The sequence below is a fragment of the Triturus cristatus genome, chromosome 6 (genome assembly GCF_964204655.1).
Source record: "Triturus cristatus chromosome 6, aTriCri1.1, whole genome shotgun sequence".
In the NCBI taxonomy this organism is placed as follows: domain Eukaryota; kingdom Metazoa; phylum Chordata; class Amphibia; order Caudata; family Salamandridae; genus Triturus; species Triturus cristatus.
This window is the reverse complement of record NC_140589.1, coordinates 869,022,149-869,039,925: the sequence shown is the minus strand read 5'-3', so window position 1 is coordinate 869,039,925 and position 17,777 is coordinate 869,022,149. Positions and strand designations below refer to the sequence as shown.

General features: G+C 37.3%; 1 protein-coding gene across 1 annotated transcript in view; it reads right to left on the bottom strand.

Moving 5' to 3' along the window:
• The window catches only part of DRC8 (dynein regulatory complex subunit 8), a 349,436-nt gene that overhangs the window by 288,307 nt on the left and 43,352 nt on the right, over nucleotides 1-17,777 (bottom strand). The window lies entirely within an intron of this gene.

The window sequence follows — 17,777 nt, the reverse complement described above, 5'->3', positions numbered from 1 at the left end:
AAACCCCACTCGCTTCTAAATACTGTGCATGACTATACACGGCAAGCACATGGATGTGTGCTAAGACTCTGCTTCTTCCCCCAAAAATTCACTCCCCCTTTCCATCTAATGCAACTGTGAAATCACCAGAGCAAGACGCAATAAATCTCTGCCTATAATTCCTCTATGCACACAGAGTCATGTTTTCACATTAGTCCCAAAACGAAATTTGTTTGCCATTTTTAAAGCACACTTACTGCTCTTTTTTTTTTCGGGGCAAGTGAAAATCACTTTTACAGACTGACACATTATGAAACCTTTTTTTTAAATTTATTTAATTGCACTTGTCCAAGCTGTTTTTTTCAGACCACCACCATGTGTATTCTCTGTGACTGCCTACACTCCAGCAAGGGCAACCAGCCTTAGTGATGCTGAATGTATTTGCATTACAGACTTAAACCTGAAAACCCCACTCGCTTGTAAATACTGTGCATGACTATACATGGCAAGCACATGGGTGTGTGCTAAGACTCTGCTTCTTCCCCCAAAAATTCGCTCCCCCTTTCCATCTAATGCAACTGTGAAATCACCAGAGCAAGACGCAATAAATCTCTGCCTATAATTCCTCTATACACACAGAGTCATTTTTTCACATTAGTCCCAAAACGAAATTTCTTTGCCATTTTGAAAGCACACTTACTGCTCTTTTTTTTTCGGGCCAAGTGAAAATCACTTTTTACAATTGGAAATCACTTTTACAGACTGACACATTATAAAACCACTTTTTTTGATTTATTTAAATGCACATGTCCAAGCTGTTTTTTCAGACCACCACCATGTGTATTCTCTGTGACTGCCTACACTCCAGCAAGGGCAACCAGCCTTAGTGATGCTGAATGTATTTGCATTACAGACTTAAACCTGAAAACCCCACTCGCTTCTAAATACTGTGCATGACTATACATGGCAAGCACATGGGTGTGTGCTAAGACTCTGCTTCTTCCCCCAAAAATTCGCTCCCCCTTTCCATCTAATGCAACTGTGAAATCACCAGAGCAAGACGCAATAAATCTCTGCCTATAATTCCTCTATGCACACAGAGTCATGTTTTCACATTAGTCCCAAAACGAAATTTCTTTGCCATTTTGAAAGCACACTTACTGCTCTTTTTTTTTCGGGCCAAGTGAAAATCACTTTTACAGACTGACACATTATGAAACCTTTTTTTTTAATTTATTTAATTGCACTTGTCCAAGCTGTTTTTTCAGACCACCACCATGTGTATTCTCTGTGACTGCCTACACTCCAGCAAGGGCAACCAGCCTTAGTGATGCTGAATGTATTTGCATTACAGACTTAAACCTGAAAACCCCACTCGCTTCTAAATACTGTGCATGACTATACATGGCAAGCACATGGGTGTGTGCTAAGACTCTGCTTCTTCCCCCAAAAATTCGCCCCCCTTTCCATCTAATGCAACTGTGAAATCACCAGAGCAAGACGCAATAAATCTCTGCCTATAATTCCTCTATGCACACAGAGTCATGTTTTCACATTAGTCCCAAAACGAAATTTCTTTGCCATTTTTAAAGCACACTTACTGCTCTTTTTTTTTCGGGCCAAGTGAAAATCACTTTTTACAATTGGAAATCACTTTTACAGACTGACACATTATGAAACCACTTTTTTTGATTTATTTAAATGCACATGTCCAAGCTGTTTTTTCAGACCACCACCATGTGTATTCTCTGTGACTGCCTACACTCCAGCAAGGGCAACCAGCCTTAGTGATGCTGAATGTATTTGCATTACAGACTTAAACCTGAAAACCCCACTCGCTTCTAAATACTGTGCGTGACTATACATGGCAAGCACATGAGTGTGTGCTAAGACTCTGCTTCTTCCCCCAAAAATTCGCTCCCCCTTTCCATCTAATGCAACTGTGAAATCACCAGAGCAAGACGCAATAAATCTCTGCCTATAATTCCTCTATGCACACAGAGTCATGTTTTCACATTAGTCCCAAAACGAAATTTCTTTGCCATTTTTAAAGCACACTTACTGCTCTTTTTTTTTTCGGGGCAAGTGAAAATCACTTTTACAGACTGACACATTATGAAACCTTTTTTTTTAATTTATTTAATTGCACTTGTCCAAGCTGTTTTTTTCAGACCACCACCATGTGTATTCGCGCTGACTGCCTACACTCCAGCAAGGGCAACCAGCCTTAGTAATGCTGAATGTATTTGCATTACAGACTTAAACCTGAAAACCCCACTCGCTTCTAAATACTGTGCATGACTATACATGGCAAGCACATGGGTGTGTGCTAAGACTGCTTCTTCCCCCAAAAATTCGCTCCCCCTTTCCATCTAATGCAACTGTGAAATCACCAGAGCAAGACGCAATAAATCTCTGCCTATAATTCCTCTATGCACACAGAGTCATTTTTTCACATTAGTCCCAAAACGAAATTTCTTTGCCATTTTGAAAGCACACTTACTGCTCTTTTTTTTTCGGGCCAAGTGAAAATCACTTTTTACAATTGGAAATCACTTTTACAGACTGACACATTATAAAACCACTTTTTTTGATTTATTTAAATGCACATGTCCAAGCTGTTTTTTCAGACCACCACCATGTGTATTCTCTGTGACTGCCTACACTCCAGCAAGGGCAACCAGCCTTAGTGATGCTGAATGTATTTGCATTACAGACTTAAACCTGAAAACCCCACTCGCTTCTAAATACTGTGCATGACTATACATGGCAAGCACATGGGTGTGTGCTAAGACTCTGCTTCTTCCCCCAAAAATTCGCTCCCACCTTTCCATCTAATGCAACTGTGAAATCACCAGAGCAAGACGCAATAAATCTCTGCCTATAATTCTTCTATGCACACAGAGTCATGTTTTCACATTAGTCCCAAAACGAAATTTCTTTGCCAATTTGAAAGCACACTTACTGCTCTTTTTTTTTTTCGGGGCAAGTGTAAATCACTTTTACAGACTGACACATTATGAAACCACCATGTGTAACTACAACAAAAACAATTCCCATTTCTATTATTCATTTCTTAAGTTACCACATACATCCCCTCTCAAACTGTAAACTCACCTTTAAAATTAGTTAGTTGTGAAAGAAATGTGACACTCAAACAGCAGATTATCAGAGCCAGGATCTCTGTTGTGTTCACCTCTCTCCTCTCAGCAGAACCAGATAATGGCAAACTTTCCCTCTATTTTTCCACACATATACATGTAAGTTTCAAATCTCAGTGCTTCCCCCTTTTTTTCAAATGTAATCACACATTTCTATTGGTTGAAAACCAACCCTTTTCCAAAAGTACCCTTCCCCCAACTTGACTTCTGCCTAGTACCCTTCCCCCAACTTGACTTCTGCCTGCTACCATAGCAACAGCTCATGGAACACTGCTGTGTAGAGTTAGGTCAGAAGTTCGACACACAATGTTTCAATTCCACAGAGCAAGAGTGCTTGACTTTTCAAACCTTACAGCAAATCCATAGTACTGTTCTTTGGTTACACATTTTTTTGTACCAATACAGAACATGCTTCTATTAATTTACACATACAGCCTAGTTTTTATTCTAGTATGGTATGAAACAGCCAATCAGTTCTTTTTGTTTTGAAAAAAATATGTATGCCTCCATTTCCAAACTGTCTTTCTTTTCATATTGCCATTCTACTGAAAGACACCTCCTGAGTGCATCCAGTTCTCCTTTGAAGATGTTCACAGTGTGGATTGTAGGGCACAGCTATGTCTTCTGGAGTGAAAAGTTTGCAGAGAAAACAGGTATGGTGAGAGACCTTGCTTTGCCAAATGTAGACATTAAATGGATTGGTCAGAGAGGGTTAAAGTGGCACCAATTGATGCCATTGGTGAAATCCTTAATTCAAATCCAACACCCTGACCTCATAATAGTGCACTGTGGTGGCAATGACCTAGGCACTTTGACTGGGGTAGGTCTGGAAATGCTTATGAAGGACACCTTTGCACAACTGTTTACACTTTTCCCTAAAACTGCCTTTGTGTTTTCCAACATATGCCAAAGGCAAAAATGGAACTGGTCCAATCATTTCTGTCCGCAGATTGACAAAGCAAGAAAGCACGTCAACAAATCTGTTTCTGCTTTCCTCCGTGACTATGGTATGGGTGCCATTTACCACAACAACTTGCGTTATGACATGCAAGACATTTATAGAGGAGATGGTGTGCACTTCAATGATGAAGGGAACAGAGTCTTCCTCTTGAACCTTAGACTCTGCATCGGTACTTACTTGTAGGTACCACTAAAAAAATGACTTCATAAACACAACAGCTCTTTTTAGAGCTCCCTAATTTCTAAACTCTTAAATCTGCTTTTCATTTATTTATTTTTATTTTTTTTACCGTACGCTTACCGTAAGCTTACGGTACGCGTACCCCGTGATTTTTTTTAAAATCAATAAATGTTTTTTTTGTACTTTTCTGTCCTTCTTTGACCCCCTTACAAATGTTAGGGGGTCTGTAACTCTCCTCCTTGCCCCCTTTCCTTGTTTTCTCTGTTTTTTTTCTGAGTGAAACACACAAAATGGCGGCCGCCGCTTCCTGGTTTCGGCCGATTCGAATGTTTACTAAGATCTATGGGCCAATCAGAATCTCCTTCGCGCACGCCATGTTTCTTCCGTACGCTTACCGTAAGCTTACCGTACGCGTACCCCGTGATTTTTTTTAAAAATCAATAAATGTTTGTTTTGTACTTTACAGTCCTTCTTTGACCCCCTCACAAATGTAAGGGGGTCTGTAACTCTCCTCATTGCCCCCTTTTCTTGTTTTCACTCTTTTTTTTCAGAGTGAAACACAGAAAATGGCGGCCGCCGCTTCCTGGTTTCGGCCAATTCGAATGTTTACTAAGATCTAAGAGCCAATCAGAATCGCGCTCGCGCACGCCACCGTACGCTTACCGTAAGCGTACGGTAAGCGTACCGTAAGCGGGCTCAGATATATATATTGATTTAAAGGCTATTTTCTCAGAATCTACTGAACAGATTTACACCAAACCTACAAAAGGCACTTCCTTGACCTAGGGACTACCTCTCTTCCTAATTTTGAGTAATTCTGTTCAGCCGTTCGGGCTGTAGCTCGTTCTAAAGGTCCTATGGAAAAATGCATGGGAAAAACGCGTTTTGGGACCCCCTTTTATCTCAGCCCCCGCTTGACGGATCCCCCCGAGACTTTCAGGGTAGGAGCGGAGCATAGCGCCCCACCTATTTTGAGAAATTCGCGAGGATTCGTCGACCGGCGCCAAAGTTATTCAAAATAGAATGTTGAGGTTTTCCTATGGAAACGTGGTCCTAACTATAACTACCTACTGGCGACCGCCAGTAGGTAATTATATATATATATATATATATATATATATATATATACATATATATATATAGTTAGCTGGACATTTCACTCGTAAAAAACCATTGAAATTCCCCCGTTATAGTTAGTTCAGCTAACTATAACTCGCGCGCCCGCAATGCACTGCTGATGACGTCACATATTACATCACTCATGACATGGTCACTGACATCACTCATGACATCACTGATGACATCTCAAATGACATCACTGATGACATCACTGATGACATCATCCAGTGATTGTGTGTTTTTCTGAAAATTAAATATGTTTTATATTTATGTATATCTCAAGGTCAATGGAAGAATAAATGGGTATATAAGTGTCTAAATGGATGTTTTTTGTTGGAATTTTTTTTTCTGTAACTGACTGATTAAGTGTATCATAGTGAATACATGGCTTACTGAGTAATCTTTAAATATGAAAATATCTGTATCAGTTTCTTACTTTGTGTATAAGTGGCTGCATGGGTTGGTGAGTAGCTACATGAGTGTCTATATAGGTTATTAGTTGGTTTTTTATCAGTATGAGTGTCTGAGTTTCTGTATGGTTCGGTGGGGGGTATTACTTAGTGCATAGGTGCATGAATGAGTGACTCACTGTTTGTATGTGTTGAATACAGCATGTGTGCAGGACTGTATGGGTGGATGAGTGTGTGCATGGGTGTGTTAGTGAGTGAATGACTGTCTCTATAGTGTCTTTATGAGTAACTACATATGTTTTAAACTAGTATATGTGACTATTGGTGTATATAAGTGAGTATATGTGAGAGTGAGAGATTGGAAGAGTTCTTGTATGAATAAGTATGTGTTTCTATAAGTTATTGTTTAAAAGAGTAAGTATATGTAAGTTTCTGTAGAAGTAAGTGTGGTGGTGTGTGTATAACTGTATATGCAAGTAAATGGATGTTTGATTCTTTATTAGCATGAGTGACTATGTGTGTGAGTAACTCTATGGATGAGTGGCGTTGTGAAACAGGATGTATAGGTGTATGAATACATATGATGAGTGAGTAGATGTATGAGTGACTGTAGAGGACTGTTGGTGAATGACTGTATGTGTATGTGGTTCTTAGAATTACTGAATAGGTTGTTGTAACTGATATTGATATGTTCATTATTTTGAACATTTTAGTTTCTATTTTTGAATGTGTGTTTCAATGGTTATATTAGGGGAAGAGGAGGTCTGCCACTCTATCACAAGGATGATGTCATCAGTGATGTCATCAGTGATGTCATTTGAGATGTCATCAGTGATGTCATGAGTGAGGTCAGTGACCATGTCATGAGTGATGTAATATGTGACGTCATCAGTAGTGCATTGCGGGCGCGCGAGTTATAGTTAGCTGAACTAACTATAACGGGGGAATTTCAATGGTTTTTTACGAGTGAAATGTCCAGCTAACTATAACATGTGTGAAACCTTTGGTTTTTTCATTGAATTTCTAAGGTTTTTTAAATGCTAATTCCTAACTATAAAGTGTGTGAAACCCATGGTTTTTTCAGTGAATTTGCAAGGTTTTTTAAATGCTAATTCCTAACTATAACGTGAGTGAAACCCATGGTTTTTTCAGTGAATTTGCAAGGTTTTTTAAATGCAAATTTGTTTGGTTTTTTTTCTGTTTTTTTTTACATATTTTTATTTTAATTTTCTATCCTTTTTTAAAGACTATGGTTAAATTTTAAAAATTCTACAATATGTTTTTATTTTACCATTTTTTAAAACAAACAGGTAAGATTTATTAGTATAACATATTTTTTTTTTCCTTTTTTTTTTAATTTTTTTTTTTAACGTGCGCGTACAGTAAGCGCACGTCTTGCTTTAATTACGTTAGATTTCTACGCTGTTTGCGTTCATTTACGCAATTTGCGTAGACGCACGTCACGCGCGCACAGCGCGTAACGCGTATGCTGCACGCGCACGTTACGCGGAAGTGAAGGGGCGTGCCTGTTTTGCGCATGCGCGCGTGCGCGTGTCTTTTTTACGCGCATGCGTACTTTTGCCGTAAGCGTACCGTAAGCGTAACGTACGCGCACGGTAGATCATGTGATCAAGAAACAAGACTTTTGATTGGTTTTTACAACTTTCAGTTCTAGAACTCTCCTACACCACACCCATTCCCCTCATTTCTGCTTGTGATCCCTTAGGAGAAGGAGCTGGGTTGTCTTTGTGATACGATGGCAGAACAGCAGAGCCCTTCTGAGAGTGAGGCTAGCAGCACTACCTTGAGGCAGAGAACGAGGAAACAAAAGACCTCTTTCATATGGGAGTATTTTTCTTTTCCAGAGGGCCAGCAAAAGGTAAATGCACCCTTAGTGACTTGTAAGCTGTGTAAGCGTGTACTTTCAAGAGGGAATCCCAACAAGAAGTATTCCTTCGGGAATCACACCATGTTGAGACACCTTAAGGATGTACACAGAAGGACACATGCTCGACATACTGAAGGTAACCCTTCAGTAAGTCAACCAAGCACATCCACAGCAGCTCAGCCTGGACCATCATCTGCAGGGCCGAGTCCATCTTCGGCAGGTCAGGTGAGCCCTTCATCTGTGGGGGGAGCATCTCCTTTTTCTCGTCCTCTGGAAATTAACCCTCGGTTTCTGAGGGTTGAAATACGGTGCGTCACTTGTCATGATCTAATTTGTTATAGGGAGACCAATATTTCCCTAGTGAACAATAAAATAGATCAGCACATTTGTCGTACCGTCTAATATTCCCATTCTTTCTTTCCTCTGTCCCTGCATGAACACAACGGCTCTTTTAAGAGCCAACCTTACCTTTCAACTTTTTTTTATATATTTTTTAAAACTTTTTTTGATTTTTTTTTTTACCGTACGCGTACGGTACGCGTAATTATTTTTTTTTTAAAAAAAAACACTAAAAATCAATCACATTACAAGGTCCTTGAGAGACTACAATGAAAAACTGAAAATGTGATTGTGGAGAAGTGGAAAAAAGGGACCATGAAATTTTTGACTTACCATACCCACTCAAAAAAATATTTATTCATTTAAATTTTTTTTAATTGCTTTAAAAATGGTTCTAGTTTTCGAAAATTTTCTATCTCAATCTGAAAAAAAAGAAAAAAGTATTAATATTCAATAAAACATTTTATAATACAGTACACATATTTACATATTTTTCAAAAAAAAATGTTGCCTTTTTTTTGCTGTTTTCAGAATATATTGCATTTCACTATAAATTGTGAAAGCAATTGCATTCATCATTTAACAGCGGGCAAAAAAAATATTTACAATCTCAAAGATTGTTTTAAAAAAGCCCACAATCTCTTTTTGCATAAACATAACTTTATATAAATGCATAATATTCTTAAAAAATATCATCTAATATCAATACTTATTTCTTTAAAATACCGTCTGATATTTTTGTTTCAGAAGTATAATCACAAAAATATATCTCAAATAACTCCACAATACATCTGGTTCCATTTCCTTTAGGCCAAATAGTAATTTTAAAATTCTTTTTTCATTAAATTTCCAATGGTAATCCAATAAAATTCTAAAGTTTAAATTGTACAGATCTCACCGATTCTCTGTAACATTTTGGTTTCCGAAAGATTTATTAATAATTAAATAAGTCCACAATAGAATTGTTTACCTTTCCGCATGGCCAAATAGTAATTTTAAAAATCTTTTTTTTATAAATTTCCAATGGCAATCCAATAACATTCCAAAATTTAAATTGTGCAGATGTTACCGATTTTTTCTAAATTTTTGGTTTTCCAAAGTTTCATTAAAAATTGAAAAAGTCCACATTACAATTGGTTACCTTTCCATTAGGCCAAATGATAATTTGTAAAATCATTTTTTTTTTTTAATTCCAATGGTAATCCAATAAAATGGTAAAATTGTTTTGTCCAGATGTTGCCAAATCTCTCTAAAATTTAGGTTTCAGGAAGATTAGATAGGAATTTGCTAAATCAAAAGGCAAACGTTGCTTAAAAATCAATTGGGAATCATTACACAGTGTCCAGCCTTTTTCACATTTAAGATAAACTGTGTAATGACCAGAAGTTACAGTAGGTCCATCATGGAAAATTATTGCAACTGTTACAAAAGTTTTTCCTGAAATTGATAATTGCTGTCCTGTAAACTTCTTTATTAAAGTATCTAATTTTGAACCATCAGCTTTACAGCGCTGCATCATTAAAATTACATACTGTCCGTATTCCTTTAAAATTAACGTTGAAAACATGTCAGATTGACACTCACTGCATTCCATGCTATGATTAGCATCTTTAACTAATTTAGCAAAAGTGACTGTTTTACTTTCTGGCAATGTTAAATAAATAAACCTTTCAGAATCAACATTAGAGCCACATATATTATAACAGTTTTCACAACTATGTTCCCATTTATAAGAGAGACCAAATAAATTTTCAATGGGAACCCCTTCTTCTTCCAGTACCTGAAGAAAAAACATCAAGAATTCCTGTGCGTCTTGCTGTACATTTTGAGAAAACTGTGTTCGTCCTGAACATACATCTAAAAGTTTTCTAATTTCAGTAGCACTTTCTATTTGAGTTTTATCATTACTCAGCTTTTGAAAAAGGAGACTCAACTCAGAACAGAATCTTTTCCCCTGATTTACTATTATCTGCTCTTGCACACTTTCCAGATAAAATGCAACATTCAGCACTACATTAGCGTAGCAGTTGACACCAGAGCTATTTTCAAAATGACATCCTACAACCTGTTCTTCATTTTCCTTTTTCTTTTTGCTTGCAATTACATCACTCCTCTTTTTTTTCCTCCTCTCTACATCTTCATTACAGATATTCTCATTTCTCCTTTTACGAGAAACTACACGTTTCTCCAACACAGGATACTGACCTAAATGAGGAGCATAGCTTCTTCTTAATCTATTATACTCCTTTACACAATTTGCATCAGCACTAACTTTTGAGTCATCAAAGTCTATCATGAATAAACCTGATAATGTTTTCACTCGTGACAAAGCAACATATGCCATACCTTCTTTGAACACAGTTGAACCAATGTTCACAAATGCACAATCTACAGTCAATCCTTGAGACTTGTGAATAGTTACAGCATATGCTAGAGAAAACGGAAACTGCTTCCTACGTACATATAAGTCTTTCACAAGCATGAAACGAACTGAACAACGACAAATGTCTTTAACTTCTTCTATCTGATCAAATTTTATTTTTAAACATTCAATTCCATCTTTTTTCTGATAATTAATAAAACCCACAACTCTTCCCATAGCTCCATTAACTAAACCTTTTTCAACATCCAAATTTCTCCTTAAAAATACTCTACAGTTCATGCAAACATATAGATTTTTTTCTAATCCAGCTGTTTTGGAAATGTTCTTCTCTAGTGAATCCAATTTATTTTTCAGTGTGCCTGTTAATGTGACAGTAATTCTTCCATCCTCAATTTTGTCCACTGCTTCCAATTTCCTGATATCTTCCTTTTCCAATTTCAAAAGCTCCTCATTGAATATTGAGCATTCACGTAGAGTTGGCATTAAGCAGATGACACTTTTCTTTTCTGCAATGTTCTTGTATATGTTCTCTGCAACTATTTCTTCCTTTGGAAATAAATTATGTAGCAGCCGACTCTGTAATGCTTTCGTGCCAGCTTCAGTGAGTAGTCCAATTCTGATATCTTTCAGAATACTTCCATATTCTTCATCGTTTGCTTGCCTCATATTAGTAGTAAGTTCCTTGTACTCAAAGAAGGACCAAATATTTGCATTACCGATGCTTCCCAATGACTTCTTTGTGTCTTCATGTGTCACAGTATTAAACACTGGTTGTTCTTTAACTGGAGTAAGTTGCAAAAGATCTCCAAAAACTATGACGTGTTTTCCTCCAAATAACACGTCATAGTCTGTCTTCAGAATTTGCTGCCTTCTTAAATGCACAAAGGCAAGCATTAAGTTTGATACCATGCTCACCTCATCAATAATGAGAACTTGCATCTTCTTCAATACTCTTGAAACTTCCAAGCATGCTTCTCCAGGTAGCTTGTTGTATTGTATTTTGTTCTCATGCTCCACTGGTAACATTAGCAAACGATGTAAAGTGATTCCTTTTATGTTATATGCTGCTAACCCAGTTGGAGCAGTAACCACACAAGACAAAGTAGAATCCGTTTTTTGCTGTAGGTAGCTTCTGATGACTTTTATAAGGAAACGTTTTCCAGTTCCAGCTTGTCCGCTTACATACATCCTGATTGGATGAAATGATGTGCATGAGCACTCTTTTTTTTCATGTAGAAATCCGTGATCAATTTTGTTTCTGATCTCTTCATAAATTTGTTGCTGCTCTTCGTTCAGTTGTCTTTCCAAATTTTGTAAGTCTATAAATTCTTCTTGAGCTTGATTCATAGCCGTTTCCACTTCATTCATGGCTATTGATGCTTCATTTTCAACGATTGGTTGTCCTAGGGGATCTTGACTGAGTGTTCCTGAACTTTGGCTGTCCTGAGAACTGTCTCTAGCTATTTCTGCTGCAATTGTAGTTTCCTGTTCAATTTCTTCATTTAACATTTGCAGATAAGTTGAGAATGTACTGCATTGTATGCGGTCTTTGCAAGCATTAAAAGAATCTTCATAGCTTTGAAATTCTCCCAGTAGTTCATCCTCTGTACGCCATGGTTTAAACAGCTGTAAAAGAGCCAAGTAGTAAAATTCCTTTTTGTCAGTAGTGTCGCACCTCAGCTTCCTGTGATTTATCAAACTTCCTTTTGTTTGCTTCACCAAACATCCTTCCTCACCAATGACTTTATATTTTCCATTGTTGATGTCTTCTGTGGCTTTCCGTGAATAAATGTAGTTCTGCAGCACTTCATAGAGACACATGTTCTCCAGATGATGACTTCTCTTGGGATAATATGTGTCCAACATGTTTGATTTCAAAATATCTGTACTTTCTGGGTCATTCTCGGCCAAATATTCAATTTCTCCAACAGATTTCAGTACCCGATTTCTCATTGCTGCAAGGCCTAAACTTGCCCAAATTATTCTTCTTGATTTCGAGTAGAGACTTGCAGAAGATAACCTATCTGAACATTCGTAGGATCCAATTTCTCGATGCGATAACATCTTCAAACTGAAACTGTACAGCTTCTTACTGACAGTTTTCTCGTGAGAAATCTCTTCCCACATTTCCTTCAATTCTGTTTTTTCTGATTTCGTAATGTAAGACGTTACATATCGAGCAACAGCAATGGAATTGTCAGCTACATACTGTATATCCATGTTAGCATTCCACATGGATAAAATGACTGGGTTGTAGTCATTTATATTTTTTGATTCTTCTTTTCTTTTAAGGTTGTAGGTATTCTTAGGTGATTTTCTTGTGATAGTATGTCTCACAGATGACATAAAACTGTTTACTCTTCCATTTGAAAGAACAGGTCTAGGAAATCCAAATCGACATTTAGTGTAATATTTATCTTTGCTCTTGTATTTCCGTCGACAGTATTTTCCACACCGATGACTTTGGAAACGTAAAACTTGCTCCTTTAACTTTTTCTCTTCTGTGTTTTTTGGTATAGCACATGTTGCATATTCTTCAATGTAAGATAACACTGCTTCATCAGCATCTGTTCCAAACTTTGGGGCATCCTTGATCCACAACAGCATATGAATATGAGGAGCACCTCTTGCCTGGTACTCTTTTCTCCAAAAGAAATCCACTACTTCTCCTAGAGGTGGATTTTTTTTATTGCAGATGAACGACATCATAGCCTCAAATCTATGATTGAAATATCTGCAAACATTAACCGGATCCAATGAGCACAGTTCTCCTGCTGTCTTGTATTCGATGTTTTTAATGTTTGAATTTGCCTCTCGTAGAAAATCCAGTAAATCATCCCAAGCGTACTCAGCACAGCTTAGGGTAACGAACCATGTTGGTGTTCCTAAATTCCGTAACATGCATTTTAATTCACCATGGCGTCTGTACCAATATTCATTTGTCCCACGCTGACAAGCCATCAGATTGATCAGTTGTGTTTCCAAATGATCATCTCTTTCCTGCACTTTCTCCATAAAATCCTTAGCAGACACATTTTGTAAATGTACTCCACTTTTTAAAATGTGATTTACTGCATAAGACAGTGCAGACAAGTCGCTTTCAAATAAAAGATGGAACAAATAAGGAATACTTTGTCGAAATCTGGGATCTTCAGCATATAGTCTTGTAGTCCGATACTCAGAAGCTGGAATCTGTTCCGGACGTTCATCGTATCGTCCTCCTTTTCCTTTAGGAAACAGCTGGGGAAAACATCGAGCTTCCAAGCTCTCCTCCCATACACTCACGGGAGTTCCTTTTGCTTTCTTCATCTGAAACAGATCAATATTGTCTCCCATAACTTCTTTTGAATGAAGAGGATGTATGCTAAAATGTTCATAAATTTCTTCTTCCTTTGACTTGTCCACTTTTTCAATTTGTCCAGTTGGTGTTTCTGTGTCTTCTTGTAAATCTTCTTCTTCTATATAAATTGATTCATACCATTTGTTATTCCTTTTCAAATACAAATTTGCTCTTTGTACTTTCCGTACATCTACCAGCTCCTGCCAAATCTTCTTATTCTTTGTAGGTACACCATTAACCAGAATAACTAATGGTTCAGTTTCCAAAGTATCCGCATCAATAGTTTCCATATTTTTTTTCAAATCCAAGGGCAAATACACCACTCTACCTTTTAAACCTCTCAGTAAATCTGAAGGAGGTAATTTACCAGTTTTGGGCTCCATACGTACTATGGTCTGGAACGGATGAACACATTGAATGAGTATAGACTCATATGTATTTAATTCAGAAAGTTCAGCAGGAATAGCATCCAATTCTAAATTATTATGTACAGCTCTGGTCGGCATTCTATTTTCCTCTAACTTGTTGTAACAGTATTTACAAATACGCTGATCTTCACCCAATTCAAAACAATTTTCAAGAAATATATATGTGGCAAAATCCTTCCACTTATAATTATCTTCATTTTCACTCTTTCTGTAGAGATCAACATTCCTAGTTTGTTTTCTATAATGAGTTCTGCGGCAACAAATACAAGTAATATTTGGTCTTTCATTAGAGATTATTGCAAATTTTGTTATGTGATCATTAAATGTCTTACTTACAGAGGGTTCTACATTCTCTTCCACTTCTTCCTCATTTACTGTGTCCTTTTCTGCACTGTTTTGTTCAGGACCAAAGTAACAAAACTGAATTTCATCAACAACCTTCTCTACATCTGATACCAATCCACGGAACAGAGCCCTATTCAATTCATCTAACTTTATTGCTGGACTTTTAGCAAAATACAACCGTCTCACAAACTTTCTCATTTCAGTATGATGAACAGCCAGCATCCTAAAATGATGGAAAACACTATTACACACTTTTCTAGATAGACAAGCCAGAGAATGACCCTGCAAACCAGTATTCTCTCTCACTCTGCATGGATCCAGACTTTGAAGCACCTGTTTTTACACTTTTTTTACTATATTCTCTTAGAAACTCACGAAATTTATCAATAGATTCCTGACGCACAGTGCAAATACTACTACAATTCCAAGTGTACACTGGGGCTTTAGGACGTCTCCCCATAGCCTCATCCGCCATCACTTGTACCTCATCTCTTGGAACCATTATCTCCTTCTCCATTATGCAACCATTTTTCACTTCGTAAGCACGACCTCTGGTGTCAACTGCATGCAGCAAACTATTACTTTGAAAATAGCTCTCTTCATTAAAAAAAGGTTCACTACTTGATCTATGCATCCATTTTCCTAAAAACACTTTACAAAAGTTTGTTCTGTTCACTACTCTTTTCCTTTTGCTTTGTGATTTCAGTACATTAACCATTTTATCTAATGTACGCATCCTATTCAAAATTAAAATGAATAGTTTCCTTTTTAATTCTAATGCCTTTGCTGCAATGGCTTCAATTTCTTTTTTTCTCTTATAAAACTTAGCCTTTTGCTTATATTTCTTCACATCCTTTATCAAATTGGACATAACTCTTCTCTGAAACATTTTTCTACGCATCTCTTTAAACGCTGTTTTTCTGTTTAAGTTAATCTTTTTAGTTGCAGAAGGTATATTTGCATTAACTAAATTCTCAATTTTTTCCTGTCCTTTTCTATTGAAAACATTCTTTCCAGTACAGACATTTTGTACATTTTTCCTTTTTTTGAATATGTTCTTTAAAAAAATTTTTGTCTGCTTACCAGAAGATTTTTTCTTTTTCCCAACATGAGCATCTCCAACTAACTTAGGTCCTCCAGTTGTCTTCAAATATAGGTTTTTTTTGTGGTCTTTCTTTACTCTGGATTTTGTAGGCATCTTAAATTTTGTTCACTGCTCTTCAGCAATACCTGAAAAAAACTAAAAAAAAATCCTTTATTTTATTTAAATATATTACTACATTTTTTATGTTCTTTAGAAATCTTAAAATACTATAAACCCCTTTCCTATAAATGAAAATCACAATAACACCTTCACCAATTAAATATCTAAAAACAATTCCTGTGTGCACACAGAGTCATGCTTTGAAATTAGGCAGAAAACGAAATTTCTTTGCCAATTGCAAAGCATACTTTCTACTACTTTTTAGGCAAGTGAAAAGTACTTTTACAGACTGACACATTATGAATCCACTTTTCAGATTCTGATAAAAGCACATGTCCATACTGCTTTTTCAGACCAGCACCATGTGTAACCTGGGTGACTGACTACACTCCAGCAAGGGCAACCAGCCTTAGTGATGCTGAATGTATTTGCATTACTGACTGAAACCTCAAACCCCACTCGCTTGTGAATACTGTGCATGATTCCACAGGGTAAGCAGCTGGGTGTGTGCTAAGAGTCTGCTTCTGCACCAAAAAATGGCTCCCCCTTTCCATCTAATGCAACTGTGAAATCACCAGAGCAATACGCAATAAATCTCTGCCTGTAATTCCTATATGCACACAGAGTCATGTTTTCACATTAGTCACAAAACGAAATTTCTTTGCCATTTTGAAAGCACACTTACTACTCTTTTTTTTGGCAAGTGATAAACACTTTTACAGTCTGTCACATTTTGAATCCACTTTTCAGATTCTTAAAAAAGCACATGTCCAAACTGCTTTTTCAGACCAGCACCATGTGTAACCTGGGTGACTGACTACACTCCAGCAAGGGCAACCAGCCTTAGTGATGCTGAATGTATTTGCATTACTGACTGAAACCTCAAACCCCACTCGCTTGTGAATACTGTGCATGATTCCACAGGGTAAGCAGCTGGGTGTGTGCTAAGAGTCTGCTTCTGCACCAAAAAATGGCTCCCCCTTTCCATCTAATGCAACTGTGAAATCACCAGAGCAATACGCAATAAATCTCTGCCTGTAATTCCTATTTGCACACAGAGTCATGTTTTCACATTAGTCACAAAACGAAATTTCTTTGCCAATTTGAAAGCACACTTACTACTCTTTTTTTTGGCAAGTGATAAACACTTTTACAGACTGACACATTATGAATCCACTTTTCAGATTCTTAAAAAAGCACATGTCCAAACTGCTTTTTCAGACCAGCACCATGTGTAACCTGGGTAACTGACTACACTCCAGCAAGGGCAACCAGCCTTAGTGATGCTGAATGTATTTGCATTACTGACTGAAACCTCAAACCCCACTCGCTTGTGAATACTGTGCATGATTCCACAGGGTAAGCAGCTGGGTGTGTGCGAAGAGTCTGCTTCTGCACCAAAAAATGGCTCCCCCTTTCCATCTAATGCAACTGTGAAATCACCAGAGCAATACGCAATAAATCTCTGCCTGTAATTCCTATATGCACACAGAGTCATGTTTTCACATTAGTCACAAAACGAAATTTCTTTGCCATTTTGAAAGCACACTTACTACTCTTTTTTTTTGGCAAGTGATAAACACTTTTACAGTCTGTCACATTTTGAATCCACTTTTCAGATTCTTAAAAAAGCACATGTCCAAACTGCTTTTTCAGACCAGCACCATGTGTAACCTGGGTGACTGACTACACTCCAGCAAGGGCAACCAGCCTTAGTGATGCTGAATGTATTTGCATTACTGACTGAAACCTCAAACCCCACTCGCTTGTGAATACTGTGCATGATTCCACAGGGTAAGCAGCTGGGTGTGTGCTAAGAGTCTGCTTCTGCACCAAAAAATGGCTCCCCCTTTCCATCTAATGCAACTGTGAAATCACCAGAGCAATACGCAATAAATCTCTGCCTGTAATTCCTATTTGCACACAGAGTCATGTTTTCACATTAGTCACAAAACGAAATTTCTTTGCCAATTTGAAAGCACACTTACTACTCTTTTTTTTGGCAAGTGATAAACACTTTTACAGACTGACACATTATGA